The following is an 18,486-nucleotide window of genomic DNA, read 5'->3' as shown; positions in this document are numbered from 1 at the left end:
GAGTCTAAGCAAATATCACAGAATGGTAAACTCTACATTATCATTGTAGCAAACACAAAAGAGGTACGTAACCTCCAGAGAGTGGAGGCGTGGCTTGCCTGGGGCCAATGGCTGACGCGTGAGCGAAAAGCTCTGCACCGGCTGCCCAACAGTGTTGTCAGATTGGGCTAGATCATGCACAATTGGGCTATATTTTCCGGTTGTGCGGTAAAATTTTGGTTTGTGCTAGTTGCCAGATTATAAATATATACAACGCTCCAGTAAAGTAGTATGTTAAAGCGCTTTATTAGACAAATATTTACTTGGCATACTGCTGCAACATCAATTCCAATGCATTCACCGCCTGTTTGACGCTGTCCCTCCTTGCCTAAAGTAGCTAGTTTGGGCTACTTTTTAGTTGGCTTTGGGCTTTAAAAAATCTGATAACACTGCTGCCAAAATATCCTGTTGGATCGGGGGCGAGCTGCTGCATTCTGTCGCTTCCTATGTCTCTGGGAGGCTTGTGGGGTGTTGCGACGCTGCTCGCGGCGGGTCGGAACCCCGGACTTGAGCGGCAGGGTTTCCTGACGTGAGCGCGGAAGGGAGGAGACTGCCTGGTTGGTTCTGTGCTGCGGCCCTGATGCTACGAGACGTCCCGGCTTGGAGATGAGAGCAGGCTGCGGGCTCCACTGCTGAGCGACTGCGCGGTATCTGGGGTGCGCCTGACACGCACGACTCGCTGAATAATAACCGAAGCACCTGGAGTGGCCCCGCTGACGGGGTGCAACGATGGGAGTCATAAGACACCTAGATACCAAACTTCGGAATATATCCCAAGCGGGCCCTAGGTGCTGGGGCCCTTGCTGGTGGCGTTCGTGGTCGGAGGTGCGCTGCGCTATATGTGAGCTTGGATCCATGCGGCCAGTGGACTTCACCACCGAGATCTATACTGCAAGCATGAGCAAGCCCAAATCTACAGGCGTTATGTGAGAACCCTCAGGTAGTGCGACGGAGAATTCGCGGCTGGCCCAGGGAGACCCAATCCAGCAGCAACTCGGGCAAATATTAGACGCCATCTAACACTAAGACCACCCTCCACCAGGGCATAAGTACAGTTGCGGTGGGTCTGGGTGTTCTACGCGAAGTGCATAAGAAACTGATAGGGTCAAGAATACTGAAACCGCCCTGGCAGAAATGGTACCAACACAAAGCGACGGATCAGCATGTGCATGCGCTACTAGAGTTGCCGTCCGGGAACGTAGGGCCGAGGGTGCAGAAGGCCGTAATGGACGGAACAATATTTGTGTGATTGGCCTGCCAGAGGGCATCGAAGGGGGCGATATGGTGTCTTATTTAGAGAGCTGGCTCAAATCGGTGGTGGTCCCTGAGGGACTGACCTCTTATACATTGGAACGAGGGCAGAGTACCTGCACGACCCTTGCGCCCCTGGGAGGGCTCCAAGACCGGTAGTGGCCAGACTGTTTCCCTATTGAGATGGGGATATCTTGCTACAGAGAGCACAAACCAATGGTCCCTTCTTACTGGATAATAACAGGATCACCTGATTTCAGGACTATGCCTAAAAGGTTCAGCGGAAGAGAGCATCGTATCTGGAGGTGAAAAAAGCATTACGTGATGAAGGGCTCCAATACTCCATGTTCCAGGCCCGGTTGCGCATAGTTATTGATAATTCCACTCAATACTTCGATTCTCCTTCTGAGACATGGGATTGGCTGGAGGGTTACAAAGGTGGACTGACATCAGCTGTGGCTTATGAGGGCACACGGCTCCGGAACAAGCTTTCAGATACCCGTAGACCACGTTGAATATGGAAGAGGACACAGACGAAACCCAACACCACGCAAGCGGCAAGGAACGAGCTGCGGCACTGCGAGCTGTGAAGTCCCTTTCGCAGAATCAGTCCGACCCTGACGGATGACGGAGCGGGTTCTGCTAAAGAGTAACAACTCAGACACCTCAAACGGAAGCAGCCTGAAGCCACCGGTGGTAACACTCCAAAGTGTAGATTTTGGTTAAGTGGGGTTCTGATGTTGATGACCGCCAAATAATTTTATTTAAATTGTTCTAGTTAATGTAAGATCCCCGATCTTGTCATTTTTTTTTTTGCAGCTGGTGCTATAAGAGTATAATCACGGGTCCCTGGTAAGCCACGTTCCCCATGGCCTCTGAGTTAGTCGGAGGACACCCTTAGTGTCAGTTACGATAAAGTTTGGATGGGAGCTAGTTTAATAGTTACTGTCCTTGGGAGGGGGAGTTGGGGTTTTGGGGTTGTGTTATGGGGATCCAGATGTGGCACTATTAGAATGTTAAATATGAGTTGGGTACAGATTACGTCATGGGGTCATTGTTGGACTTGAAATGCATATCCTGGAATGTTAGGGGCCTACACACGATGAACCGTTGCTATAAGATACTCTTATTTGGTGCGCAGGGGGATCTAGGTAGCCTTCCTCCAAGAAACCCACATTACGGGCCAAGAGGGTGCTGCTTTACAATGTAGGAGGAGGGGCCACGTTTTTCATACTGCCTACTGTTTGCCCGCGGAGTTTTAATATGGATCAGGACTGGGGTTCCTTTCCAGCTAGTCCAACAGATAACTGACCCCGAGGGTAGATATGTGATGGTGTTGGGTAGGCTTAACGGCATGGACGTGATGATGGCCAGTGTACGCACTGAATATAGATCAACCGGCCTTTTTTGCTCACCTCTCTGAGAAGTTGACACCTCATTTTCTTTAACTCCTTCACGGATGTCCTTTTAGATCTTACCCACCCCTCCCTACCGCTCCTACACATAGGGTGGCGGGGGCCCGGAGAGATTGGCAGGAACACTGGGGTCTGGTAGATACATGGCGAGCGCATCACCCGGCAGACAGACTATTCCTTTTTCTCGGCTATCCATAAACTGCATGTTCATTTGGATGCTATACTCTGCTCCCCTGAATTGCATGCTAAGGTCACAGTCTGAGTATCTCGCCAGGACAATCTCTGATCATAACTCCCTGCTGATCAAGATCCAATGGACCCAAGTGCGACCAGCGATTCCAAATTGGAGCTTAAATCCAGAGCTCTTAGAAGATAGTTTTTCAAGAAGCAGTGGGAACAGGGGTGACACTATTTCCTAGAGAATGCGGATACTGTGTCATCTTTCGCTGTGGAGTGGGATGCTTTCAAAGCAGTTTTGCGGGGCTTGTGCATTTCCAATGTCGCCGGGGTTCGAAAAGTCTTACTACAAGACTTGGATACTGCTGACCAACACCTACATGATCTAGAACGGGCACGGCCTGAGCAACCCCAGAGGGACAGGGAATTGCTAGAGGCAAGAGAGGAGGTAGCGATGAACGTTGAGAGGTTGCGCTGTTACGATTGTAAACGGTACCTCATGCACACCCATACTGAACGCGGCAAGTCTAGCACCCTATTAGCACGGTTAGCCAACCCAGAGAGACTGGGGCCGACTATTTTAGAGTTATCCAGCCTGAATGGAGACCTATGTCTCACGCAACAGGGAATTAAAGAGCAATTCCACGCGTATTACACAGTTATACCAGAGTGGGTTAGTTTTAAACTAAGACACCCTTGGGGAGTTTTTAATGGCTGCTCATCTCTGAGATTGATGCAGACCAATTGGGGCAAGAAATTTCGCTGACAGAAGTAAGGGACGATCAAACACATGGCACATAAGAAAACGCCCAGAGCGGACGGATTACTGGTTGAGTTCTATCTCACCTACATTGACCTATTAGCACCTCCGTGACCCTATGTAATGAAGTAAAACAGACGGGATGTCTTACGGAAACTACCGGAGAAGCTTTAATAGTCCCGCTATTGAAACCAGGAAAGACACCCTCTGATAGGACCGCGTACCCCTGCGCTCCCATGCTCCCTACCGACTACAAGATCCTTAGTCGAATACTAGCGACCCGTCTGCTGCCCCATATGGCCCAATTGGTCCATGGCGACAAGGCGGGTTTATTCCCGAAGCGGAATACGGCTGGTAATATACGACGATTACTCTGCATCCTGGAAGCTGACACATACCCGCGATTACCCGCTGCCATTTTATCAGTAGACATTGAAAAGGCTTTCGATAGCCTAGAATGGCCTTACATATATATCGAGTTATGCGTGCATTTGGACTAGAGGAGGAATTTGTCAACTGGACAGCATTGCTATATAGATCCTCCACAGCACGGGTTAGGACGGGGGGGCTTGATCTCAGATAGATGCATGGTGGGCCGGGGGACATTTCAGGGATGCCCGCTATCCCCACTGCTATTTGCTCTGGCCACAGAGCCCTTAGCAGCTCAAGCCAGGACGGGGCAACACTATGGTGGTCTTCAGGTACATGGAAGCATCCAGTACATTGCTCTCTATGCTGACGATCTTCTCATGTTTTGGCAAACACAGACGATACCCTTCTTGGGGTGAAGCGGTTGTTGACAGGTCTCAAACTGGTGGCAGTCTTAAGGTAAACTGGGAGAAATCAGGTTTATTTATTGCTGGTCCGTTAGAAAGAGGCCCTCTGACTACTAAAGGGGTACGGTGGGAATATAATTGCTTGACTTACCTGGGGACCCGCATTTATCATGAACGGGCAGATCTGTTGGAGGGTAATGTGGGCAGAGCCATTTGGGGCCTACAGGGCTGCATGGAATTGTGGAAAACGCTTCCATTATCTGTAGCGGGCCGCGTAGCCCTTAAGATGGTGGCAGTGACCACACTCGTATTATTTTAGGACCCTTTCCATTTGGATCCCGGCAACACTTTTTAAACGTCTTCAATCAATAATCACGGGCTTCCTCTGGGGCACTGAACGACGGCGAGTGGCCCTGAAAACCCTGTCACGTCCGAGAGGGGACTGTGGACTGGCTGTACCAGACTTGGAGTCCTATTACCTAGTGGCCCAATTACAATGGCTCACTCGGGCAGTGGCTCGTGAATTCAGGGGAGTGGGCGAGAGAGACTAAGGTCGGGTACCTCGACAACGATTATCCTCCATTTTGCAACAGCCAATGCACCTAGGACCACTGCCCACGGAGGTCAAGACATTTAGACTGTTGGAACAGAAGCCAATGGAGGGCGCAGATTGCACGCCCCTAAGCTCCTGAGATTCCCATCACCATGTGCACTATACTCCTGCATGGGGTAATCAGTTAGCGCGTAGTGGAACGAGCTGGGCCTAACGGCAATAGGCGATTTGTACGGGGATACCGCCCTATTACCATTCGAATCTCTGAGAGACTGCTATGGCTTACCTCGCGGGGACTATTTACTTCACTCTTCTCTGGTGGCGGCCATACAAAACGTCTGGCGAGAGGGTCTTTCTGAACCACAGACGTCCATGGTTTGCCAATATGTAGTACTAGCGGCGGGTACAATCAAGGCAGTTGCGTGTTTATACCGATGGATGACAAATGAGAGATTCGCCCCTCTAGCGACACAAACAGAAATGGGAGGAAGACTTGGGCACTGAGATTCCTGAAAAGGTGTGGGCTGAACTAATCGAGCGGCCTTGGAAGTGCGCTAGGAACGCTGGATTCCAGCTGGTACCATTTTTTCATTCTACATCGTGCATACCGGACTCCAGCAAAAATTAACAAATACTTGAATGTGACAACGGCACTATGCCCAAGACGCGGCAGAGAAGGGGCAGACCTAAAACACATGCTATGGGATTGTCCCAAGTTATTGTTGTACTGGGAGGAGGTATTGGAGCTGTTGTGCGATATCTCTGAGCGGAGGGTTGAGCTGGCACCAGGCCCCTGTTTACTTCACTGGTTTCCTCACACTCCCAAAACGAAGGTCACTAGTAAGTTTTTAGATTTGGGACTCTTGTTAGCCAAAAGGGAGATTACAGCACACTGGAAGGCTAAGAGGGGCCCGAGCTTTCAGAGATGGAGGGCTGTCTTTACCAAATGGGCTGAATTGTGAGGGTACTGCACGGCTGCAAGCAGCAAGCCGCACACAACGAAAAAACACTAGAAGCTGCGGGGGCTGGGGAAGCGCTTACATTACTGAAAACCCTGGAGGAGAACTCGGACGCTGACTCCACCACCAGTCCTTGAAATGACGTCATCCGTGGTATACCGGAGGACCACCTAACTGAGGAAACTAGGTCACTTACCGTCATTCCTTATTATGGTGCAGACCTTACTGCCACGCATAGGAATATACAAATTATGCAATAGATGGGTATGATGTAGTTGGATGTCGCTGTTTCTTTAAATGTTCCTGCTTTCTGTGTCACGTCTGGTGGGGAAGGGGGGGGAGGGAATCCATTTGATCTGGCTGTATTCCTTATGTTCCATAATTGCCTCTGAAGTGATCTTTATTGCAGTTGGGCTGGTATCCTGGGCAAGTGTATTCTTAAAACAATTACTACTAGCATGATACAGTGCCATGTACTGTTATTTCCCACGATAACCCAGGACTCCTTGGGCTAACACCTATGACCCTGCCGAAATGTTACATTGCTAGATGTGGAACTCTTGAGTCTGTCTGATTGATGTACGATTTTCCCTGTAAAACGAATAAAAATGTTTTTTTAAAAAATAACCTCCAGCGAGTGGGATACCCTCTGAAAAGCATCCTTTGTGTATTAACAGGAGATAGGAAGCTAAACCTAGAACCAGTGGCTTGCCTATGAAATGTGAGGTTTGAAAAGTCTCTCAAAAGCTAGTAAAGTAACCAGATTGTTTCATGGCCTAAAACTAGAAGTTTATTTCCCCTTTCTCAGTAAAACCTATTGAGAGCAAAATGGAGAGAAGTGAAGTTCACCAGGCTCAACCTCTCCTGCTGACCAGTGGTACAGAATGTTTACTGCTGCCGATGGATGATGCTTCCGGGTAAGCTTTTCTGGTAGATTGACAAGGAGGTTAAACACCAATGAGCGGAAGTTGTGCTTAACGACTGATCAAGGACAGCCCGCTTGCTAATTACTCTGAGATTTGAGAGTTGCACAGCGAGGACGATTTTCAGACGTCTCGGAAGGATGGCTACTTCTAATCTGTCTGAGCAAGCAGACCTTTGTGCTCTAATCTGCTTTTATGGCATTTTATAATAATCTTGGTTGGTCAGTTGGGTACCTTGTAATACAAAAGATGCTGAATATACCCTTTCCAGTCCCTTCGGCACATGCAGATGCGTCAGAATTTCTGGTGCATCCTTGCGCCATGGACCCTGTATTATGAATACAGTGCATCCATGGTGTCGCAAGAGCATTTGACGTAGGTGTAAGAAAACTGACGCATCAATGCCGATGCATCACATTCTTGTTAATGAGAAGGTTGATACAGCCAAGTTCACGCTTCGTTATGGCTTGGATACCAGTCAATCAGGTGGGCCATTGGCATCAGCATTGCCATTCGGCACCATGTGTGACTGCAATGGACTGGGTTCTGTGGGTAAGTTCAGTCTCCCTGATGGGCATGCCCTTTGGGATTTCCCTCTTTGGAAGCAAAGCTGAATCAGCGATCCAACTGTTTTAAGGAGCAGGTCTATTGCTCACTCTGGGCTGCTCTGCTCCACCTCTCCACAAGTTCCATCTCTCCTTTTGTGACTTTGGGCAAGAAGTCCTTTACCACCAGACTGTCCAGCCCCCCAGGGGACCCAGCAGTTTAATTGGAGGCGGAGGTGCCCAACATACCTGTGGCAGGCAAGGTGAGTGTGCTGCCCAGTCTACAGCTCCGCCTGCCAAGTGTTTAGTGTCCCTTTACAGAGACATTTATTATTCTGTGGGAGGCAGAATCCACCAATTCTTCCTGGTTTGGCAGGCGATCTCTTTGGACATGTGGGTCCTACAGATTGCCCATCTGCGGAGGTTGAGAATATCAATTTTCACCTTTTTGTTGAAGGCAGACTCCCCACACTTAACCCCTTCAGTGCCACGCCCTTTCCCCCTCCTGTGCCGGGCGTTGCACTAGTGGGTGGGGTTCATGACGAGATAGTCTCGTCATGGGCACAGCGCAACCGTGCTCCATGACGAGACTATCTCGTCATGGGCACTGAAGAGGTTAATCATGGAGCACCTCCTTATGACTGCAACACCCCTGACATCATTTAAGTTCATGGTCAATGAGCCAAAGTTGCAGAGTCATTTGCAGAAGCTTATGTTCACTGGAGCTGTCCTGATCACAGTACTGTTCAGAGCTTTCCACCCACTTCTCTCCCCAGCAACAAGTCCAAGACATGTAGGCTATGATCCTAATGTTTCAGCCTTGGTCCTGGATCACGTTCAGAGCAGTTGTGAGGCTTCATAACTTTTTGCATCTTCCTGGTCACCGTTGCCAAGTTACATAAGTGGGCTCTGCAATGGAACCTGATGTTCCACTGAGCCCAGCACCAATGAAATGTAACAGATTCAATCCAGATTTTGGAGCAGGCAGCTCAGGAGCTGCAGTGGTGGCTGCTCAAACTAAATTTGTCTAGTGGCATGCCACCTTCTTTCCTAACAAAGATGTAGGAGAGTAGGATCTGCTTCTTATAGTTACCCCCACCTATTGCTGATGTTTCACTGTTTTCGACTTAGTCTGGCTGGGATCCTGCTATCCAGGACCCCAGCCTAGCTGCTTTCTCTCTAAATTGCATGTATTTTAGGTACACCACAGATTGGATTCTGGCATTCCCTTAGAAGTCCCTAGTATATGGTATACTATGTACCTAGGGCATAGGTACCCCAGGTGCCGCTCAAGGGCTGCAGCATTTATTATGCCACCCCTGGGAGGCCATTCAAAATGACACAACAGGTCTGCTACAGCAGCCTGTGTAAGGTGGTGCATGCAGCCCTTACTTAGGTTTATATGTACAGTGATATTGGGTAGATATTTTGAATCTATATCAGTCACCCCTATGGCATGCCTTATCAATCCTGAAGGCAGGGTGCTAGGTTTTATGTGTGTGGGGGGTGTGCACCTGCTTGAGCAGAGCCCCTCTGCAGACTTCGGAACCTCTATTCCGGGGTTGTTTGTGATGCAGCCTACCATATACTCTTAAGTGCATTATAACCTCGCGGTAAATGCTAACTTTAAAAAGGCTGCATGGAAACATGTCGTGTTTGGTGTCAAACACCTTGGAATCATACCTCCACCCAGTAACTGGTGTGGGAGGTATGATTCCACCCTACTAGAGGGAGAAATATGCCAACATCGGTACACCCTGTACAAGCTTTTTTGACCCTGACATCACAAGATGGATGCTGCCAGCCACAGACACGAGCCCTCCTGCTGCTGGACGAAACTCTGGCAGGGGACGGCTGGACAATAGGTTTCCTGTCACAGGGAGGTGTGACCACCTCCCAGACAGGCTTTAGTGTATTGTATTGGGCTGGGTGGGTGCACTCCAAGAGTGCTTTGATGTCTGCTCTGGGGGCACATTTGGTGTCCCTGTGCATAGTCCAGCTCAAACCGTTTGCAGGAGCCATTTGCTCCTGTTTTGGCGAGAAACTGGACAAAGGACATGGGTGTAGCCACCCCTCTGTCCTGACTCTCCCATAGCTGGGTCCCCAGAGTGTGTCCCACCCCGTTCCTTGGGTATAAAGTAGGAATCCCTGGCTACAGGACTTTAGATTTACATGGACGAAACTCTGCTACAGAAACCAAGTACTTTGACTATCTACACTTCATTGGATGACTGAAGAATCTCCCTTGGAGTAAAGGAGTTACTCCCCTGCAAGGCAGGCACCTGAAACTCATCTGACTGGTTTGCATCTACGCAGCTCCTGAAGGACTCCGAAGATTTTGCAACACAGGAGGTGGGTTCCCAAGCTTCCCCGAGATCGACTAGTGCTCTCAGCAAACCTGAGACCCGCAGCCCTCGTGGGGACCATACGCCTGGCCACCGTGCACATTTGGAGCAGCATATGCTTTTTGGCAGTCCCTGAGGCTGTGCTTTGGGCTACATATAGTCCTGACCCCGAGCAGTGTTTCCACCAAAGATTACCGGCCTACACTCCACGAGTGTTCCGTGGGCTAGTATTTTGTGATTCCTCTCGAGGTCCCTTCACGATCCCTGGTCCGTCGACCTGTGGGTCTCTGTGAAGGGAACTGTAACTTTCAGTGGGCTTTCCTGGTTGCTCCAGACGTGCCCTGACTCCATCACTTGGGGAGTCCCCAGGACCTTGCTTGTCCTCACCGAAGCATCTTTTCTCTGACCGCGTGGATTGCAGTTGCCAAGGCTTGTTGATCTCCAATCCGGAGACTGACCCCCCAGCACTCTACATCCTTTATGGGACAGCTCGCCTGCGGAATTTGTTCGTCGTCGACGTCTCCTGGTCCCCGTGGCTGCAGAGTCAAGCTTCCCCTCATCTCACCTGAAACACCTGACATCGGTGGGCATTCGTCTACCAAGCCCCTGGTCACCCTGAAGTGACCCAGACTCTGTCCCCTCTGCTTTCAGGGTCTTCTCAGCGCCGATCCAGGCATGGATCACCCCGGACACTTCTCATCCTCCCGGCAGCAGCACTTCTTCGCGACATGCAATTGAAAGTGTTTCCGGCACCACTTGACCCCTATGCACCCGGCTCTCCTGGGATAGGTAACACGGGTACCTTGGTACTTTCAAGGGTGCTGGCCTTAGAACCTTTTATGTTCCAAAGGGTTTGCTTAAAGTCCTCTCCTAGGTGTCCTTAATCCTTAAAATTCCAACCCCGACTTTCCCATAGGATTGCACGGAGCTCGCGGCTGTGTTCTCACACTGCACGCATCCCCCGTGGGTCCCCTGTGTCACTACCTTGGGTGGTTCCTTGGGGTCCCAGTGATTTTTATTTTTTACGTGCTCTAGGCACTGTCTAGTCAAGTCGTGGTTGTTATACCACTTTCTTAATATATGATTCGGTCTCCCCCTGGAGCCCGCTGTGTATTGTGCTGTTTACTGTCGTTCTAGTACTGTAATATTGTGTGCCTTGTTCTCTAATCTCATAAAGAGGTTAGTAGAGAGTGTTTAGTAATAAATGCATATATTTTATATATACCTTGTGTGGTTCTCCTTTCATTTGGGGATTCAGGAGAGTATAATCTGGTAAACCAAGCTGCTTTACATTCCTTCGAGACTTAGCCTGAAGGCTGCTCTCCATAGCTACCACTAGGATAGCTTTCAATAAAGGTTGTCTTTAACCTAATCATCAATAAGGGTTGTTTGGACTGGTGCAAGGTGCCCACTATAACTAGTGGACAGCATATACCAGGCCAACTTCTCACATTGGTGTGCAGTGGTTGGATTCAAGCTTGCTATTGCTTTACCAGATAATCTCATTGAGTGACTAACTGAAAACCACTATAGGTACATAGAAATCAAGTCTAAAATACAGTACGTTCTACTGAACTTAGAGTTGTGTGTCAAGGGCTTAGCACACCCTTTCTACAACTCAAGAGAGTTTAGTAGTTCCCACTAGGTTAGGTAGGTGCAACACCTCACAACACTAGTATGTCTTCAAGAGCAGAAGCCAGTGGCTCCTTGCTGACTAAGTATGACCATCTCTCATTTCAGGAATTGAGAAATGTGTGCATCTAGAAAATTGAAGACCGGGAAGAATCCTAGGACTCAACGCCTCATACAGGCTTTGCTTATAGATGACCTCAAAGACCCCAGGGTCTGATGAGGCAGGCAAGGTGGGTGGGGCAGCAGAAGATGACGGACCTGGAAGTGAAAACAACCAGGAACTGGACTCTGAAGCTGACCAGGAGGATCAAGAGGATTCTAACCTGGACAATACAATCCTTCCTGAAGGTGAGGAAGAAGGCATTAATGGCCTTCCCTTTACCCCACCTGGAACGGTTAACAGTTTACCAAGAAGGTCTAGATCTCCTTCTCAGGAGTCTACTCATTCTGATACTTCTGTAGGGACCTCTGTTTCTAATAGGACCACTGCCTCTCATAAAAGGGAGTCCTCTTATGACAGGAAGTGCAGATTGCTTGACTTTGAGAGAGCAAAGCTCAGAATCAAGAAAGAGCAGCTGGCCATAGACAGGGAATCCCTGGAGCTCCAGAGAGCTTCACAAAGGTTGGGGCTAGAGCCCAATGGTGGCAGCAACAGGGTCCCTAGAGGTAGAGATCATACTCATGACCATAGGAACGTGAACAAGATTGTCCCTCCCTCCCAGAGTGGGGATGACATCCACAAATGGATAACTGCACTTGAGAGGGCCTGTAAAGTACAGAGGGTCCCTCAGGAGCAGTGGGCAGCAATCTTGTGGCGGCTCTCCTTTGCAGACAAAGGCAAATACAAGCTCCTCACTGTTGGAGAAGAGGATGCTGAAAATTACAAAGTCTTGAAGAGTGCACTGATTGATGGTTTTGGCCAAACCACTGAACAATACAGGATAAAGTTCAGAGATACCCAAAAGGCACAGACTCAAGACTGGGTTGACTTTGTACATTGTGCTACTAAGGATCTGGAAGGCTGGTTACTTGGCAGTAAAGTGTGTGATTTTAAAGGATGGTATAGTTTAATTGAGGGAGCAGATCCTTAATAATTGCCAAAATCAGCTGTTGCATCAGTACCTGGTGGACTCTGATCTGACCTTTCCCCAAGAATTGGGCCAGAAGGCAGACAAATGGGTCAGAACCAGGGTGAGGCAGAATGTTCAGAACCAAGGTGGTGACTGCCAAGAAGCAGGATTCTAAGAACTCTGATAAGGGTGGGGAAAAGGGTTAAGACTAGAAGTCTTCCCAAGGGCCCAAAAATCTGCATCTGGTGGGGAGTCCCAATCTAACAAAGGAAAAGACCAAAAGAAACCATGGTGTAAAATCTGTAACCCGAAAACCCATTGGACAAGTGATTGTACCAAGTCCAAGGACTCAACTCCAGCCACCATTGCCCCTAAGGTAACTGTTCCCCCTAGTTCAGCTCCAAGTGGTGGCACTCCGAATAAGGATGTAGTCGGGTTAACCCTCGGATCTAAGATGGACTCTGGCCTAGTCAGAATTCCTACTCAGGCTGTACTGATCTGTGATGGACGCATGGATATGGCCTCCTTATTTGTCAGTCCCAGTAATCTGGGCAAATACAGACAGCAGCCTTTGATAAATGGAAAAGAGGCCTTGCCATTCAGGGACACAGGAGCAAGTGTCACAATGGTGACAAAAGATCTTGTGGCTCCTGAGCAAATCATACTTGATGAGATGTGCCAAGTGACCAATGCTAGCAATGTCAGGACAGACCATTCCTTGGCAGTTGTTAATTTCACCTGGAGAGGGGGTAACTGGTCCTAAGAAGGTTGTGGTAAGTGCAGACCTCCCTGTTGAATGCTTGCTTGGCAAGGATTTAGAAACTCCAGCTTGAGCTGAAGTGGAGCTCAGGACTCATGCAGAAATGTTGGGAATCCCTGCAGATGTGTTTGCTATGACCAGGTCACAGGCAAAAATGTCTAACACTGAACAGGCCCTGGATCCTGGAAGAATTGACCAGGCGCCTCCCAAGAAAAGGAGCAATAAGGGTAAGGCAGTGTCTCCCCCCCCCCCCCGCCTCAGAAAGAAGATCAGTCTCTTGAGGTAGATGATCTCCGTCCTGAAGAAGGAAAGGTCCCACAGGAGCTTGAACCTGATCAGGTTGAGTTCTTGGGGACAGAGGCCCCTTCCAGGGCAGATCTGAGCCAGGAGCAGCTGAGCTGCCATTCTCTTGATCCCCTCAGAAAGCAAGCTGCTGATGAGGCTGCTGGGAATGCCAGTGGAACCCATAGGATCTATTGGGATGATGGACTCCTGTATTCAGAGTGTAGAGACCCCAAGCCTGGAGCTACCAGGAGGTTGGTTATACTTCTGAAGTTTAGGGGCTTCCTATTAACACTAGTCCATGATATTCCCCTAGCAGGACACCTAGGCCAAAACAAGACTTGGGGCAGAGTTGTCCCTCGCTTTCATTGGCCTCACATGTCTGAAGACACCAAGGAGTTTTGACGCTCCTGTGTCAACTGTCAAGCCAGTGGTAAGGCAGGTGGAACCACAAAGGCCCCCCTGATACCACTACTTTTGGTGGGGGTTCCCTTTGAGAGGGTTGGGATTGATATAGTTGGTCCCATGGATCCTCAAACTGCTTCTGGGCACAGATTTATACTGGTGGTGGTGGACCATGCCACTGGGTATCCAGAGGCTATTCCCCTTAGGACCACCAAAGCACCTGTGGTGGCAAGGGCCCTACTAGGAATCTTTTCCAGAGTGGGGTTCCCTAAGGAGGTAGTATCAGAGAGAGGCACAAACTTCATGTCTAGTTACTTGACTGCTATGTGGAAAGAGTGTGGTGTGAATTACAAATTCACCACCCCTTATCACCCACAATGCAATGGGTTAGTTGAAAGGTTCAAGAAAGCCATGTAGGGCATGATCAAAGGTCTCCCAGAAAAGCTTAGGCACAGATGGGACATGCTTTTGCCCTGCCTTCTCTTTGCCTACAGAGAGGTTCCACAGAAGGGGGTTGGTTACAGCCCATTTGAGCTTCTGTTTGGACATACAGTGAGGGGTCCATTGTGTCTAGTGAAGGAGTGATGGGAGTTCCCTCTCAAACCCCCTAAACAGGATATTGTGGACTATGTACTTGGTCTCTGCTCCAGGATGGTTGAATACATGAAGAAGGCAAATAAAAACCTTGGATGCTAGCCAGGAATTACAAAAGGCCTGGCATGACCAAAAGGCTGTGCTGACTGTTTACCAGCCAGGGCAGAAAGTATGGGTGTTGGAGCCTGTGGCCCCAGCAGCCCTCCAATATAAGTGGAGTGCCCCATACCATTACTGAGCAAAAGGGAGAGGTTACCTACTTGGTGGACCTTAGAAATCCCAGGAGCCCCCCCACAGGGTGCTCCATGTCAATAGGCTCAAACCATATGTTGACAGGGCTGACATGGGCTTGCTCATGGCTACTGATGAGGGACAGGAGGAAGAGAGTGACCCACTGCCTGACCTGCTCTCTTAGATCCCTGATGATGGATTAGTAGATGGTGTAGCCTTGGCAGGCAGCCTCACTGTCCAGGAACAAACTGATTGCAGAAAAGTTCTCAATCAGTTTAAACCTATGTTTTCACTGACTCCAAGTCAGACTACCTGATGCACTCATGAAGTGGACACTGGGGACAGTCTGCCTGTTAAAAAATAGGATTTACAGGCAACTTGACCATGTCAGGGACTGTATCAGGGCTGAAGTCCAGAAGATGTTGGAATTGGAGTTATTGAACCCTCAGATAGCCCATGGGCTAGTCCAGTAGTCTTAGTGCCTAAACCTCACACCAAAGATGGCAAGAGAGAGATGAGGTTTTGTGTAGACTACAGGGATCTCAATGCAGTCACTGGGACTGATGTCCATCCAATCCCTATGGCAGATGAGCTTATAGACACTTTGGCCTCAGCCAAGTTTCTGAGCACATTTGACCTAACAGCTGGCTACTGGCAGATCAGACTAGCTGATGATGTAAAGCCAAATACAGCATTTTCTACCCCTAGTGGGCATTACCAATTTGTGGTGATGCCTTTTGGTTTGAAAAATGCACCTGCCACTTTTCAAAGGTTGGTGAACAAAGTCCTTACAGGCCTGGAAGCCTATAGTCCAGCATATCTAGATGATATTGCTGTCTTTAGCGCCACCTGGGAGGATCACCTGGTCCACCTGAGAAATGTTTTGGAGGCCCTGCAGAAAGCAGGCCTCACTATCAAGGCCACCAAGTACCAGATAGGGCAGAGTCAGGTTGTGTACCTGGGCCACCTTGTGGGTGGAGGCCAGGTTCAACCATTGGAGAGCAAAATCTAGACCATCATGAACTGGGTTGCTCCAACCACCCAGACTCAGGTCAGACCTTTCTTGGGCCTGACTGGGTACTATAGAAAATTTGTCAAAGGTTATGGATCCATAGTGACCCCTTTGAATGACTTAACTTTTAAGAAAATGCCAAAGAAAGTTAAGTGGACAGTCAGCTGTCCAAAGGCATTTGATGGCCTGAAGCAGGCCATGTGCACTGCTTCCATTCTGCAAAGTCCTAACTACTCCAAATAATTCATTGTTCAAACAGATGCATCTGAGTTGGGGGTAGGAGCTGTGTTATCACAGTTGAATGATGAGGGTCAGGATCAGCCAGTAGCTTTTATTAGCAGAAGGCTGACCCCCAGAGAGAAACGTTGGTCAGTTATTGAGAGGGAGGCCTTTGCTGTGGTTTGGGCTCTAAAGAAGCTGAGGCCATACTTGTTTGGCACTCACTTCATTGTTCAGACAGACCATAAGCCCCTCTTATTGCTAAAACAGATGAAGGGTGAAAATCCCAAACTTTTAATGTGGTCCATTTCCCTACAGGGGATGGACTATACAGTGGAACATAGACCTAGGAGTAACCATGCCAATGCAGATGGACTCTCCAGATATTTCCCCTTAGAACATGAAGACTCAACTGGTCATGGTTAGTTTAATGTCCTTAAGTTTGGCGGGGTGGGGGGTTGTGTAGGAGAGTAGGATCTGCTTCTTATAGTTACCCCCCACTTTTTGCTGATGTTACACTGCTTTTCGACTTTAGTCTGGCTGGGACCCTGCTATCCAGGGCCCCAGCCTAGCTGCTTCCTCTCTAAATTGATTGCATATACTTTAGGTACACCACAGATTGGATTCTGGGGTACCCTTATAAGTACCTAGTATATGGTATACGGTATACTATGTACCTAGGGCATAGGACCCCAGAGGCCTCTCAGGGGCTGCAGCATGTATTATGCCACCCCTGGGAGGCCATGCAAAATGACACCACAGGTCTGGTATGCACCCCTTACTTAGATATAGGTTCACTAAATCTACCCCATATCACTGCACATATTAACCTATCAGTTACCCTTATGGCAGGCCTTATCAATCCTGAAGGCAGGGTGCTGGGTTTTATGTGAGAGGGTGCCCATGCATGAGCAGAGCCCCTCTGCAGCCTTTGGAACCTTTATTCCAGGGTTTTTTGTGATGCAGCCAAACCATATACTCATAAGTGCATTATAACCTCGTGGTAAATGCTAACTTTGGAATGGCAAAAACACCAATGGGTCTTGGCTCCAATCAGTAAGGCTGAGCCCTAATTACCAAACCAACAAACAATGCCAATACTGTTGCTCAATTAATTATTATTTAGACAGACCATAGAAATGAATCTATGATAGCCTCAAATATTAGTCAGACTTTTCAATTTATTTAGAAGTCCTTTTTTTTTTTTTAAACTTAACGAAAACTTTTTTCTTTTTTTCAGGACAAACGTTTACATAAATACAATATACAAAATGTCAATCAAATTTCACTCAGACACCAGAATCTCACTTGATCATCTTTTTCTCACATCTAAACTACTGCATTCAAACCCATTTATAACCCATACTGCATTCCACCCATCCAACAAAACCCTTCCTGGTTAAGCAACCCTATTTAATATTTTTGAAAACCAGAGGGAACTGTCAAACAACCAAAGTTCTTACACCAGTCTTTCTAATGCACTAAAGTAAATCATATACAGAAATTTACCAAGTGACAAAATATTTCTAGTGCACAAAAGCCAAAATATTACCAAGAGTTTGTTTGGCGAACAACACAAGGTCGACGCGTTTCGAACCCCATTCCTTTTGAGGGTTCTCTTCAGGACCAACATGGCTTTACTTATTGTTAAAAATGACTACTGCTCTCAGTGTATTTTAAGGGCAAGAGGTACAACAAAATGGTGTCCAAGACTTGTGGCGGTCCTGTCTGTGAAATGTATCTTTGGCACCCAGGAGCTATTAGTATCCCAACGAGGTGGCATTGGCTGCTTATCTGTGGCGGTTAGCTCTTCCGTGATGCTTCCTTGTTTTCTTAAGGCCAAGACATCAGTATTTTAATGTTCAATTGGTTGCCTCCTTCTCAATTGTGCCTTTCTTGCGGTAAACTTCTCCTGTCGGTTAATACATCTCCATCCATAGAACGCCAGTGAATCGCGATCTAAGGATGGAGATTAAGAAAACAAGGAAGCATCACGGAAGAGCTAACTGCCACAGATAAGCATCCAATGCCACCTCGTCGGGATACTAATAGCTCCTGGGTGCCAAAGATACATTTCACAGACCGGACAGCCACAAGTCTTGCACACCATTTTGTTGTACCTCTTGCACTTAAAATACATTGAGAGCAGTAGTTGTTTTCAACAATAAGTAAAGCCATTTTGGTCCTGAAGAGAACGCTCAAAAGGAAGGGGGTTCGAAACGTTTTGACCTTGTGTTGTTCGCCAAACAAACTCTTAGTAATATTTTGGCTTTTGTGCACTGGAAATATTTTGTCACTTTGTAAATTTCTGTATATGATTTACTTTAGTGCATTAGTAAGACTAGTGTAAGAACTTTGGTTGTTTGGCAGTTCCCTCTTGTTTTCAAAAATATGAAATAGGGTTGCGTAACCAGGAAGGGTTTTGTTGGATGGGTGGAATGCAGTATGTGTTATAAATGGGTTTGAATGCAGAAGTTTGGCTGTGAGAAAAAGATGATCAAGTGAGATTCTGGTGTCTGTTGAGTGAAATTTGATTGA

The sequence above is a fragment of the Triturus cristatus genome, chromosome 4_2 (genome assembly GCF_964204655.1).
Source record: "Triturus cristatus chromosome 4_2, aTriCri1.1, whole genome shotgun sequence".
Classification (NCBI taxonomy): Eukaryota; Metazoa; Chordata; class Amphibia; order Caudata; family Salamandridae; genus Triturus; species Triturus cristatus.
The sequence above is the reverse complement of the archived record's forward strand: the minus strand, read 5'-3'. Positions refer to the sequence as shown.